Source organism: Acyrthosiphon pisum, chromosome A2 (genome assembly GCF_005508785.2).
Source record: "Acyrthosiphon pisum isolate AL4f chromosome A2, pea_aphid_22Mar2018_4r6ur, whole genome shotgun sequence".
In the NCBI taxonomy this organism is placed as follows: Eukaryota; Metazoa; Arthropoda; class Insecta; order Hemiptera; family Aphididae; genus Acyrthosiphon; species Acyrthosiphon pisum.
This window is the reverse complement of record NC_042495.1, coordinates 102,932,870-102,946,484: the sequence shown is the minus strand read 5'-3', so window position 1 is coordinate 102,946,484 and position 13,615 is coordinate 102,932,870. Positions and strand designations below refer to the sequence as shown.

Below are 13,615 nucleotides of genomic sequence, written 5' to 3'. Positions count from 1 at the left end.
GATAAAAGTGATACCGATATCAATTTATCAATTATCAAATTAAAGAACACAATATTATAATATTATTTATGATTATCAGTGAATAGCTGCGGTGCATGCACAATTAAAGATTGGCAAACTGAAGGCCATCTGGCCATAGTATTAATTAGGCCTAGGCCAATTGTGGACAACAAAATTACCTCCCTCCCAAATGGCGCCCCTGTTCCGGATCAATAATAGTATTCGTCTTTAATTATTCAAATAGCTTTTAAATAGTCGTTACCAATTTATAATGATTGCTTTTAGGGTCTAAATAATTCTTTGTGAATGATATATTATGTATTAGTTTACAATATTGTTCCTTTCTCAATAATTCTATTAGTTTATGGTAAATTAAAAATGTTATATTTTTATTCATGACTGTTTTAAGCTTAATATTAAAAATACACGTGTTTGAACGAGACAATACCTAAAATATTATATTAGTAATCATCGACAATATGCCCAAATTATTATTTTCAATAACCAACTACAGACAATATTAAAATTTAAATTTAAATAAAACAATAGTTGATTTAAGATTGTTTTTAATATTATTTTAGTATATCTCTCTAAATTAAATTAATTGTAAAACAAAGTTTAAATAATTATTAAATTATATATATAATACAATATATGATTAATTGTATTTATGTGTATTTAATTTGGGCTAGGTACCCCCTATTATATGTATATTAGTTAATTCATAATAGTAATTCATTATTTAATTTAGTAATAATCGGTTTTATAAAATATATTTTAAGCCAATAATTTCTCGCCTTGATTCTTATTAATATTACGTTCCATAAAAATCGAATATAATACATTAAAAAGTATACTTACATGCTACAATTTTTGGTTAGGACTAATGGATTACTCTTAAATTCGATTGAAATATTTCTATAGTTCCACATTATTTTTACAATAAAATACAATTTCACACTGTTTTATTATCTTGTTTTTTTTTTGTGTGTCTATACTGTGCACAATCCAATGCAACATTTTTTTGACATAGGTGTACAATTTAATATTTTATTGTAACATTGGTTAAAACACAATATTAAATAAGCTACATAAGTAAACTACTTTGCTTAATTAAATTAGTTGCTTTGCACACCATTGAAATAAACTTTGTACCTACTAAAAAGTACTATCTAATCCGTATTAGTTTTACAAACTGAAACTGGCTATTTTGTACGAATAGATTATATTATTATTCCTGGTGAAGTTAACTCAGCTTAGTTTGATGAAATAACAAAGCCGTCGTAGGATGAGATTAGGTATACATTTTCTTTTTCTCTTCGATATAACTAATAATATATTAATTATTAGTAATTATTACATTTCCAAGAACTTATAAATAGTAGTCACAAATACTTTCTCCCAGTAAACATTTCCTAACCTCGAATCTACTTCCCTCAAACTAATTAATAAATAACCGCATTGTGCAAAGATTTCTCAACAATACTTTAAAACTCAGTGCATACATTATACGTCTTTCTGTTCTACGTAGTTATCGTGTACAAATTACAATAAGAACGCTGATAATTATGCACGCCAAAACAATATTATATACAGCTCAAACAATTTGTTTTCGAGCTTTTTAACATAATCATAATAACTTATTTCATTAAATTTTACTGTTCAAAATGTTCAATCTGATAACTAACAGCATTGAAAAAAGTTCAACAAGATAACTGTAAATACAGCAAATTACAAATCAATACATGTAAATAATAGGACAACGGCGTTCATGAAAGCAGGATTACTAGTGATGAAAAATCCTCAATTCATACTTTTAAAACAGGAAATTAAAGATTTCAAATGTGTTTGTTTTGTTACCTAAAAAACATTTTGGAAAATAATTTTTCGATATCGAAGATCAGACAAAACAAAGTTTTTGATTACCTACTTTGTGGACATTATGATCTTTAATGTCTATATTTTATATTATTTTATACACACATTTAGTAGTTTAACGACTTTAACTCCAATACGTATGTTTATTGTTTGTGTATTATCTCATCTAGTTTATAATTTTATAATTTATATGATTATATTAATAAATAATCGTATGGTTTATATTATTCACTGAAGGCTGATTTATTAACGTAATACACTAATTATTGTGAAAACTATTTACGTTTTTGATTGAGTCATAAACAAAAAATAATATTTTTTCTATATTTATTTCTTACTTTTTTTGAATGAAATCATGAATTCATAATTTCCTTTCGAAAGCAAAATATTTTTCAGAGTATTTTGATATATAAAAATTAAATTTCAAACTAATTGTTAATTAGTTAAAACTTATAAGTATTTAGAGCTTAGATAACCGGAGTAGTGGACCAAAATGTTGTGAGTACAACTGTGCCACTCCACTCCGCTCATATTATAAACTTTAAACACAGATCTAAAATCCAGAATAATTTGATTAATTTTTTTTCGCACGACTTGTTACTTAGTCGCGAGTCTAATTAGAAAATAACATGCAATGTAGTTTTCTATTGTTTAAATTTCTCTTAAATTTTAAGTTATATTATATAAGTAAATCTGTATTAGTTACTCCCTAGTCCCTATTCTATGTCAGTTTAATAAAAATAAAATACACTGTTTTCACATAAGCACTATTAATTACAGTGTTATAGGTATTGATGTCCACGGCAACAGACATTTTTTCCATTTTCATATTATTTATTACTAAAAACATTTTGAATGTATTGTAAAAATAGTACTCAAGTAATGACATGAGTATTATAACTCAGAGTGTTGCTCAGTGCTCTCCATCCCAAAATTCCAAAATCACTTTAGGTTATAATTAATTATGATAAATTAATAATTATGCATATTATATATAAACATTTATAATATTTAATTAACTGTAATGCAAAAATAATACATTGTTACTAGAAATATCACTGATTTTATTTATTATTCTAAAATATCAAATCTGTGAAAAAAGTGATCCTAGATATGAGCAAAAAAGATGCCTCCCTTTAATCTATATGGTTCCTAACCAAACCTATCGAAAGGTCCCCAAGTGGTCCGCAATGTCAAAAATGTTGGGAAACACTGCACTACACTGACATCATCGTGGGCGCCTTGTGTTATTTGTATTTAATTTTTTTTTTTTTTTTTAGTGTCTATTTGATTTATTACAATGTCTTTGAAAAAAAATATGTAACATAACTATCATGTCAGCTCTAAACCACCGTTTTACTGCTATACAGTTTGTTTAATGTTATAATAATATTGTTTAGTCTTGCATCATCCTTGCTAATCGCTAGTTCACATTCTGAATAATTGCCTTGTTTTAAGTTTTTTCCTCTTCTACTCCGATGAGTTTCGTTTTCCCGTTGATATTAAATTGTATAGCCATGTTATGAAACAGTTTTTTTTTCAACCCTTCCACATAAAAATAATTCATTTGAATCGAAATAAAATGCCTACTTATATTATTACTACTATTAAATATCGTTCCAGGCGATGTCCCGAGGTATAGGTTACCTATATCATAATAATATGCTCCGATGTGGATACGACCTCAATAGCGTGTGATTCGCTACATTTTATAAGTTAGATACAACAGCCTGTATAGGAATACCTCCAATTTAATGGGGCAAGCTGAAATAGAATATTAATAGAAATTTATTTTTAAATCGTCCTCGTTTAATTCGTCATCCGTTCGGGCAATCCAAACACGAGCTTAATAATTTTTCACTACATATCTATATACTGCAGTATATTATACTATACGCGCGCGTCGGTCACCGCGGTAACAACCGTAAAACATTAACCGCGACACCGTATCGGGCGTCTCGGTCAGGTAGTAGTCTTCGGTGACCATCGCATGGGATGCACTGCAGATCGCACGGAGGCCAATACAACATTATTGTTCTATCAACCGACGGTTGTGTAGGTATACTATACCTACGCGCAAATATCATATTATTATTTATTATTATAATCGTCGTCGTCGTCGTGGATGCGGCGGCGGCGTCCGTCTAAAAATAAAAACCAGAACATATAAACCTAATTACAAAACGTATAGCGATTGTATTCAATTGCGCAAATATGATAATTTGCTTAACATTTTTGGGCGCCGGTCCATAACGTCGCCGCCGAGGACTGAGGTGTGCGACACAAGACGCGAAGGCAGAGCGTGTAACGGGCCTACGCGTAATGGCCAGGCCGCTCGTGGTAGACAATCATTATTTGATTGTCGGCCAGATTGACGACCTTTTGCCGCCACCGCGACGGTTTTGACTGCCGCCCTACATACGAAATATATTCATAATAATTTAAGCGAAGCTGTATATACGTATTGTGTAGGTACACGAGTTTGGATATTCACGCGAATACTATGGGGCTGCGAATTACATCACACCCAATGGAGAGAAAGTTATTAATTTCGATTGGATAATTGATTTGACGATCCCGTTGAGGAGGCATTGAGCAATAATAATGTTTTCAAATGGATAGTAATATTAAACCGTGTAAGACACATGTAAAATACCTACAATGCATTTCAGATGAAAAACAAAAATTTTGAATTTACAAACTGTACAGTGTGTCTACACGAATAGCGCAGCCCTAAAATAATACGTCACGTACATCATAATTCTCTTTAAAATTATAGAAATCTCTCGAGTTTCATACTATATTAGGATGTTATGTTTAAAGCTAACTTAAACAACAACTGTTTGTTGGTGTTTCAACAACTTCAGGCGGCGTCGTGTTAGTTTGTACCCAGGAAACAAGCTTGTTCAAATAGATTGACTTTCACGAATCGTTTTTCACGAATGCATTACAACATTGTAGTAATTAATATAGAGTCACCCCCGTGGTTTGAACAGTATTTAAGGTAAATCTCGATTAAGTATTTGATGGTGGAAAATCGATGTTTAAAAAAGGTAATTGTTGTAAAAAAATATACATAGGTATCATACTTTTATTACAACAAATTCTTATCAAGAAAAAATCTAATAAATGTATCATTATTCATTAATCATGTTCATATATGCACGGTTAAAATGTTTTTATTATCACGTGTGGTATATTGTTATTAGATGTTCAATGAAACGTAAGCATATTCATCAAATGTTGGATATTATCCAAGTTTTATATACTAGAACAATATTAGAACCATAAAATTAAATGACTCCCCACTTATAATGATATGATACCAGTATATTATATAGAATTATAATGTATAAAAAATATCAATTTTAATCCTACATTTCAGTGACAAATATGGGTTACCTAAAAATTAAATAATTAAACCACAATTATATTGACCTCATAAAAACTTAACATCTATAATATTATTTATGTTAATTTCATTTACATTTTTGAATTTATTATAGACATTCGACTAAATAAAATTACATAAATCTGATCCAATAGTGTTTATTACGATGCACTTAAAACATGTAAAATAATTTCTAGACAATAATTTCTAGACAATAATTGATGTGAAAAATATGTAATATATTATATTATTACCTACTTTATTTTAATTTTTATATATCTGTTCTATATCTAATTATATAAAATCTTTAATCTTTTAAGCATTTTTTAACAAATCATTATTACAGTGAGGGCTAAGGAATTAATTTATAGAAAATCCTTCGCCCTGTTATTATCTTATTTTAATAATTCAAATTATGACAGAAATAGTTTATTATGTAAGCATTTTTCAAACGTGGGTTGGATTTCTTTTTAAATGAAACTTTATAATGTCGTGGGTGAAAAAATTTGAATGTAATTAAATAAACTGATCCTTCGGCATTGAACCGGAAGGAATTGATTATATATTAAAATTTACTGCAAACTTCGGATTTTTTTACTCCATATATAAAGAACAATAATGGATACAAAAATAATGAATGACTAATCTGCGTATTTTAATAAATACTGTAGATATCAACTGATACACTACCAACACCTCAAACTATATTTTAAAACTAGCTATATTATGATGTATTACTGCTAATATGTGTGCATTTTGATAACCACTTCACTTTAAAAAGTACTAAAAAAATATTGATAAATTATTCAGTTATTTTTTTTTTTTATTATTATTGAAAAAAACAAACCAAAATACATTCATTGCTCCACTCAGAATCTAAAATAGTATTTTATTAATGAATGAAGAATTAAATTTGTATACACATTAATAAAAAATAACCTTACACAGTGTCTTTAACTATAATAAGGTACGAATCCCGAAAACATACAAACTAAATTAAATTAAGAGTATCACTAATTCAAGGCCATTCTCACTAACCTTAGGAAAATTGGACTTCCATCAACAGGCTCCACATGGATGCTCAGCAATCACTCATGAAAAGAAATGATGAGCTCCCAATCTACGTCAGTCAGTCGGCACACTTAACAGTCAAAAATCTTTTAACTAAATTCCACACCATCGCCCGAATCAACACCGAATCGTTAATTTATAAGAATATCCAACTAACTCCAAAGTTATTAAAGGCAGAGGCAACAGTACATATTGTAAATTAAATTATATTTTAAATTATGTTATAATGATTATGGATGTAATTAAAAACCCAATGACCACAATTCCCGAGACTTATCAAATTAAATAAAGTTACGTGGTTACTAACTTAGTCATGTACTCATATCACAAATTCTGTTATTAAAATGTTCGTGGTATATGATTGTATAAATACTCTAATACTCTAAAATTTAAAGTGATAAATAACTTAGCATTATATATTTTATATTCTAAATAAACACTTTTAAAATTATAAATGTATAACAATGTTCCTTCCTTCTACTTTTTAAAATAATAATGTTGATTATAAACTAGCTTCTAAATATCATTACAGTTATTCATAATATCAAAATACCCACCTCAAATAAATAATACTTAAATGCAAGTATCTTACAAATTTAGCGTTTAAATTTTTAAAAAGTAGATAGTCATTTGTCACACGTAAATTGCACAAATAATGACATTTATATCTCTCGAATATTTAAATGTTGATATTCATTTCCTCTGGGTAATATTTCCATAATTTCCAATTTTGTTTCAGAATAATTTAATAATAATTCTCATTTTTCCGTATACTAGTATACGAATATGCATTATAATGTGTAAGAAATTACAACACTAATATTTCAACTGAAAAGAAATTGTTTTAAAAATAAAGTTAAGCTTAGGTTCATTTTGTTTTTATTCTGATTTATATAAAATGTACAATTGGATACAATTGGATAACACCCATTTCAAGTATAAGTTTATCATTTTAACAAATATTGTAATGTTACAAAATGCGTTCGAAAATCAATAATAACAATACTTTATATCGATAAATATATAATCATATATATTTGGAAAATTGTTTTAAAATAAAAACCTATTGTTGACGAAAAATATACTAAACAAAAATATGTTATGATTACAAACTTCCAATTTTTATTACGGATATAAACATTAAGCCAAACATTTTCTAAAATGCTATATTTCAATTATTAATTTACTGGTCTCTTCGCACGTAAGCAAGCAGAGATAATAAGTGTAATTTTATTTTTATTTTACCAATGTTGCTGGTTTTATTTCAGCATTTGAACTACAATGTGGAACACTGAAGTTTTCTAAGCCCAGATAAACCCTCAACAAATCACAATACATTATGTTGTATCTTATTATTCCTTTGACGTACAAATTCCGTAAGTAACATTTTCTGGTAAACAACAGTGTACTGCGTTAATCCTTCTCAGATAGACAATTAGATACACATCGAAAATATAAATTCAAAAAGACGGTTTTATTTTAAATCCATAGCAAAACTTATTATTTTTGAAATAAACTCGTGCTACAATTTTTAAGCCAAATGCTTAAAAATTGATAACCCATACTGTCTTATTCAATCGGTTAGAAGTTTTAAAAAAAGGTATATTCTTCGACCAGAAAATTGAACTCTAAAATAAAGAAAATCTTATATATACAGGATACCATCTTTATAATAATATATTTGTGTAGTTCACAGTTCTTCTTGTAGATGGAAAAACGTAATAAGCTGTTTGATTATTAAACATTATATATTCCACGAATATACTAAGTCGTATGCAAACTCTTGGCGTATACCCAATGAAAATGTATTTGAATATTTGATCCGTTGAAAACTGCATTGGTAATTATAAAAAAAAGGTAATAAGTATAAACTTATATTTTGTGTAAATAAAGAATATAACAATACGTTGTATATATTACAGTATTATTTTTATTTTTTGTTTTAACTAATTAACAAGACGATTACTGTTTCCGTCGTAAAATTTTTTTTTTGAATGCATTGTAAAATATAAAAACATATTTTGCATCACTCATAAATTACCATCGAAATAATTAAAAATAATAAATGTAAAAATTCAGATATATATTTATATTTATCATTACAGTCAAATAACACATAAACATAAAAATAAATCACAAGCGCAAAATATTATTTTGACGTCGAAAATGTTAATAATTATTTCAGAATGCAAAAACCGTGGCAAATCAACAGGTTAACAACTGTTACCTTGCAATAAATATATATGTGATTGCTCACATAGTTCAACAACGATTTATAGCTTCCTCCAATATAAATGTAATGTTACTATGTTTTATATTATTATCTCTGTTTCTTTAAGAATTGTTAAAACTTTTAAATTCTGTCACAATAGTATTTTTGAAAACCGTATCGATACATTTTATTATAACCCGGGCTCGGAAGTTGTAGCAAATGCATATTTTTCTTGGTTCGTCCTAGAACATCCAAAGTAAGATACAAATATGTATCATACTTCTCTGATGTCATACACAAAATTTTATTTTGCTATATTTTGCATACTTATAGTTTTTATTGCTATTTTGCTAATTTAGGGTTTATAGTGCTATTTTTAGTCATATTTTCTTAATATACATAATATATACCTACATATTATACAAAATATAGGAAATTATCACATTATTATGTTGAAAATAATGATTAATTTGGTTAGGAAATAGGAAATAAATAGATCTTATAAGTACACTTTTACAAACATATTTAAGTAATTTAATATAGGTATATTTTGTTAACAGTTTATAATTCAACTAGTCCAGACAGTCCCTGATGTCTATGAGCCCAACAATTTTATAAAATTGTATAATTACATTTAACTTTTTAAAATAAATTAATTTTTTCAATTTAAATGCATATTTTTTGATTTTTTGTGCTATTTATAGCGCATATTTTGGTGTTTTTAAGTGCATATTTAAGAGCTAAAAAGTAATATTTTTAGTGCTACAACGTCCGAGCCCTGATTATGACATTTAAAATGTATATAGTTTTGTGCAGTTAGATAGATAGTAATATTGTAACATTTTTAAGTAATAGCAATAAAAAATAACAACTTTTTGATTAATTAAAAATATATTATATACCTACCTAATGGCTAATATATTATGTTATCAATAATAAAAAGAGCATTGATATTATACTGTAATTATGTAATCAGGGTCTGGATTTCAGAGGTTAAAATTAAAACAAGAAAACTTCAAAATAAATCCTTTTTTTAGAGCCATTATATAATATCCTAATTACATCGCTGACGAGATAACTATATACTGACTGAAGCTAAACTCCTCCCAAGCCCTACCACATGGCCAAATAAAAATCCAATAAGCTATATGTTTACACCCTGTTCAAAATAAGAAGCACAGAGGCAGCCACGGGCAAACCGGTTTTGTCACGTAAATCTATGGGCTTCTTATTTTGAACAGGGTATACAATAAATTCTTATCCCTACGATATCATTACTATCGATTACAAATTTTTATCGCGAAATATATATAATAACATTATATTGTATATTTATGTCCACAAAATTAGTCAAAGAGATATTTCCGCATTGGCACCCTCCTACTAACCTTAACCCCTTTTTTTACTAAAATATTTACACAGCGTCAAATTAACGACTGTGTATAGGTACCACTCGTCACCGAAAACCTGCACGATAATATTACAATATCTGTATTTAAGTAATTAAATAACTCAAACGTATTAATAACCGTAAAATTGAAAATAATCATCGTCGGTATAAAACGTTGGCAGATCACACCGGCATGTTGCCGATGATTCACACCGGTTTAAATGATACATCAGCGTTTGAGATTTGAAAACATTTATGCATTTATTTTATAATATGAGAGTATATGTCACAAAAATAATAATATTAATAATAAACTAGCGGTTGTGGTTCATTAGATCGGGTTTGTGATGGTAGCTGTTGTTCAATACGATTAAGTTAATCGCCCAGGTAAATGGTATATTATGTATTACTTTTGTTTTTTCTGTTCATTTCTTAATGCCTAAAGATTATTGACTATCAATTGATTGAGTAAAGATGATCTGATAATATCAATACTTAAGTTCAAAAACATTGTGTATGTTTATTGTATCATTGCAATAATGACTAATCCATCGACTCATACAAAAAAAAAACAAAATTAAACTAATTAACTAAATAGGTAATCTTACAGCAAAACTATTTTATTTTCATTTATTTTTACACAAAAATGAAAATGTAGTGTGCAGCATAAAAATATTTAGAAATATTTCCTTCTTGCTGAAAAATGAGATACCCATTTCTCTTTATTTACAAATTCCAACTTTTTATACTTCTATTAAATTTAAAATTACGAAATCTTATTAAATTTTATAGGACGTATTATAAAATTATACAATATTATTTACATTTCACACAATTCCTATTATAGGTATATATAATAAATTATAATAGATTAAAAAAATACATGATGTTATCTCTTTTTTGTTGACAAGCGGTTCTTTTTATTTCGAAGGCCTTTGAGTATTAATTTGATTAATCAACAATTCAAGTAATTGTATTAAACATTATTATAAAAGGAACTCGTTAACTCCATTATATTTTCTGTTATTTACTAAAGAGAAATTGTGAAGTTAAAGCTTTTGATCCAATTTGCTATCTTAAATAAATGCTGAAACTTTGAAGTCCAGTGGTACGATGAAAAAATGTTTTAACATGAAACCCATTTGAGAACTAAGTAAAAAAAAAAACCAAAAAAAGAAATTGAACAAATAAAAACAATAATTATTATATTATGTGCACAATAATATTATAATACCTACTTATTAGCAACGGTTTTAACTTTTAAGTCATGAGTATTATTTATTATTTATTAGAGCTATAAGATATTGTAGTAAATACATTTTTGTCGTTGCTATTTGATGTTCCATTTTTATAATTTGTATAGAGCATGAAATGATTTGTAAGGAATTACGAGAGCTGAAGAGCTGAAGAAATTTACATCTCATATTCATAAATACGCCGTCGTCTACACAGGTCAGACAACGTTTATGCATATTACAGTTTAGTAGAATGATAGAATACTTCATAATTTTCAGACTTGATTCTGTTTTTTAACGATTTATTCACTCAAAAATTCGGGTTACACAATATTTTAAATATGACTATATCTTATTAATGTATAGTGTTCGACCTAATACGCACGATTTGTTTAATACTTCGGTGTGTCGAAAGCTGTTATATTATTAGTTCGTACGGTGAGAGCTTATTATCTATAAAAGCGCCTTCGACACGGGTTCCGTGTGTAATTTTTTTGTTTTTCCGACGAGCCTAGAACCGCGTACGTTACTACACGTCAAAGTCCTATCGACTCGAGACCTAAAATCTCAGTGCCCGCCGAATGAAATAGGCCAAGACCTACAAATTGATAGTTTGACCTTAATCATCTTAGCTTACTTGATTTTTTTATAGTCTATAGGGACTCTTGAATACAATTAAAAAAATCGGCAGAAGTATAGACCGATTGGGGAAATATCTGCCACCAACATCAAATGGTTTTGCATTATTTAAAGATGTTAAAAAAAAAATCGGCAGACGAAAATTCGGACTCAAACGTATAAAAAAAAAAAATTTTTAAAGTTTAAAGTTTATAAAGCCAGTCTACACTTCTATGGACTATAAAAAAATCAAGTGAGCTAAAATGGGCAAAGTCAAACTGTCAATAGCTCTTGGACTAAAATAAATAATAGTTATACGATGTGTACTTGCGTTAACGATTGTTATGGGTTCGGTGTTTTCCGTCCCAGTGGAAATATAACAATGTGGAGTTAAACCGGTCTTCGTGGGTTTTCAACCTTTCTGAAAAGATGGCACATTCTGTCTTTCACAATATTGTCACGGCACACCAAGCCTCGCCGATGAGCGCGAGGTATAACGTTCAGTTACACTGTGTACGGATATAATAATGAGGTATTTATCTGAATAATTTGTCGCTGCTTATTTACTATACGAGTAAATACTACACACAGTGGGTACTATATTAGATAACCGTATTCCGTGTAACCATGTGGTCAGTGAACAGAATTTTCTATTGTTATTGACACCAGTAGTACTGTTTAGATAAAACGATTCCCCCATAGTCATTTATAACCACCTAACCGCACGGTAGAGTAGTTGAACATATTGTTCAACTATTTGGTATACACTAGGATCACGGGTTAACCACGTGGATTACACGGATCACGGAGACAGTGTAATAGTACATTTACAACCATGGATAGAATTTTCAATATGTGATTCAATATTAGGTACGCATCTCGTTAAAATGTTTTGATCACGACGCGCTGCGATACTCGTCCATAGTTAAACACCAGAGTTGTTTAACATTTTTGGTCGCTTCCAGATGTAAAAAAGATTTAGCCGTTTCAAGTGATCCAAAGATCGGAGCACGCCAGTTGAAAAGCACTGAATTAAGACGTTTGACAATATTAATGACGACGATAATTTAATATTCAGCAAACTCGTATACAGGCTGAATCACCGAGCAGGCCCACCCTCTTGTTTTCCTTTAAAAATGAATTTATTCGAATTCGGATTTTTCAATTATTTAAGTACCTATACTTAGATGAAGACCATATTTTCAAATACTTAGAATTGTTGAGCCATTTAAGAAGTGTCCTGTGGCGATACGAAATTATTTTTTTCAATCAAGAATCGACCTTTTTCTCAGTAAATTGTAAGCCAGATGACTTTTGAAAATGTTGAAGAAGATATTATTATTTATTAAAGTGTATAAGCTAAGAATAATAGTCCAGTTTTTGTGTATTGTATTTATTATACCTCAATAATTTTTAGAAATTATAAAAATATGTGATAAATTAATTAATACCTATTAATTACAAAAATGTGTTCAAATCATTATGGCCCATATCTTCAACAGGTCAAAATTATCAAAAAAGTAATCAATTTAAAAGTTTCTGGAAAAAAAAGGTGATTTTCGTGAGGAAGAAAGAAGTTGGTATACATGTATATCACCACAGGACACTCCTTAAATAGTTAAATGTAACAACAAATCTAATTATTTGAAAATATATTATATTATCCTTGACTATGATATATTTGAATGTTCTAATGCATGCTTGGTGAATCGCTCTGTAGACCGTTCAGAGCGGACTTGGACAGTCTCGCCGACGACGACCACTACCTATATAATATCGTGTGTGTGTGTGTGTGTGTGTGTGTGTGTGACCATGCAAAT

At 28.5% G+C, this 13,615-nt stretch overlaps 1 protein-coding gene across 14 annotated transcripts in view; it reads right to left on the bottom strand.

The window, feature by feature from the left end:
* LOC100163038 overlaps positions 1-13,615 on the bottom strand; it is a 312,933-nt gene that overhangs the window by 298,187 nt on the left and 1,131 nt on the right. The window lies entirely within an intron of this gene.